A 1,759-nucleotide genomic window follows, 5' to 3' on the forward strand; every position below is an offset into this window, starting at 1 on the left:
TTTTTTTGAGATAGAGTCTCGCTCTGTTGCCCAGGCTGGAGTGTAGTGGTGTGACTCCAGATCACTATAAGCTCCATCTCCTGGGTTCATGCCATTCTCCTGCCTCAGTCTCCCAAATAGCTGGGGCTACAGGTGCCAGCCACCACGCCCAGGTAATTTTTTTTGTATTTTTAGTACAAACGTGGTTTCACTGTGTTAGCCAGGATCGTCTCGATCTCCTGACCTCATGATCCACCCACCTCGGCCTCCCAAAGCACTGGGATTACAGGCCTGAGCCACAGCACCCAGCTCCGAAAATAGACTTTTCTACCACATGGCCGAGCTGCAAATTTTTCAAACTTTCATGCTCTACTTCCCTTTTAAAATATAAGTTACAGTTTCAGGTAATTTCTTTGTTTATGCAAGTAAGTATAGGCTTTTAGAAGCAGCCTGGTCACATCTTGAGCACTATGCTGCTTAGAAATTTCTTCCATCAGATACCCTAAATCGTCTTTCTTAAAAAGTTCAACCAATTCCTTGAGCGGGGGCACAATGCTGCCAGTCTCTTTGCCAAAGCATAGCAAGAGTGACCTTTATTGCATTTCCCAGTAAGTTCCTCATCTTCATCTGAGACCACCTCAGCATGGACTTCATTGTTCATATAACTGTCCACATTTTGGTCACAACAATTTAACAAGTCTCTAGGAAGTTCCAGACTTTCCCTCATCTTCCTGTCTTCTTCTGAACCTTTCAAACTGTTTCATCCTCTGCCAGTTACTCAGTTCCAAAGTCACTTCCACATTTTCAGGTAACTGTATAGCAATGCCCCACTTTTCTGGTACCAATTTTCTGTGTGAGTTTATTCTCATACTGCTCTAAAGACATACCTGAGGCTGGGTAATTTATAGAGAAAAGAGGTTTAATCGTCTCATGGTTCTGTGGGCTGTATAGGCTTCTGCTTCTGGAGAGGCCTCAGGAAATTTACAATAATGGCAGAAAGTGAACGCGAAGCCAGCACAACTTCCCATGGTGGGAGCAGGAGGAAGAGAGTGAAGGGGGATGTCCTCCACACTTACAAACAACCAGATAGCCTCACAACTCGCTCACTATCATGAAAACAACAAGGGGGAAATCTGCCACCATGATCCAATTACTTCCCACCAGGTCCCTCCCTCAACACTGGGGATTGCAATTCAACATGGGATTTTGGTGAGGACACAGAGCCAAACTATATCAGTAAACTACTATGATAATCTTTAATGAAAATCTTTCTGTAGGTTGAGAGAAACTAAGAGTGATGGAATGTGAGAATTAGCAGTGTTGAAGAATGACCTAATCCTGGAATAGTGCTAACAGGATCACTAATTCAATCTGTTAGCAGCAAATTTACTAGATGAAGGAACTGCTACATTGATCTTATATTTTACCACAGCAAAATTAAGAAATCCACAGGAATTTGGCTAATCAGTTTTCATAAAATAAAATTGTATCTTATATAAATCTTTCATATTCCAAATGGTCTATAATTTCTGACAGAATGAGTCACATCAATTTGAGTTTTTGTTTTGTTTATAAACAAAACACCCCAAAGGAAGATTTAGATGCTCAGGTTAAAAGTCGGCACTAGTGTCTTTACTTCTTTTCCAGGGAAACCTACCTTTCTTGACTATGCATATTTGATTCATTAAATGTTAGACTATGCTAGGGTAATATTTTTGTATTGATTTCAATTTGTGTCTGTGTGGTGAGGCCACTTGCAACGCTTTTTTTTTTTTTTTTT

General features: G+C 40.7%; 1 protein-coding gene across 1 annotated transcript in view; it reads left to right on the forward strand.

Annotated features, from left to right (window-relative positions):
* The window catches only part of PCDH11X (protocadherin 11 X-linked), an 812,402-nt gene that overhangs the window by 430,130 nt on the left and 380,513 nt on the right, over positions 1-1,759 (forward strand). The window lies entirely within an intron of this gene.

This window comes from Mandrillus leucophaeus, unplaced genomic scaffold (assembly GCF_000951045.1).
Source record: "Mandrillus leucophaeus isolate KB7577 unplaced genomic scaffold, Mleu.le_1.0 Scaffold470, whole genome shotgun sequence".
NCBI classification, from domain to species: domain Eukaryota; kingdom Metazoa; phylum Chordata; class Mammalia; order Primates; family Cercopithecidae; genus Mandrillus; species Mandrillus leucophaeus.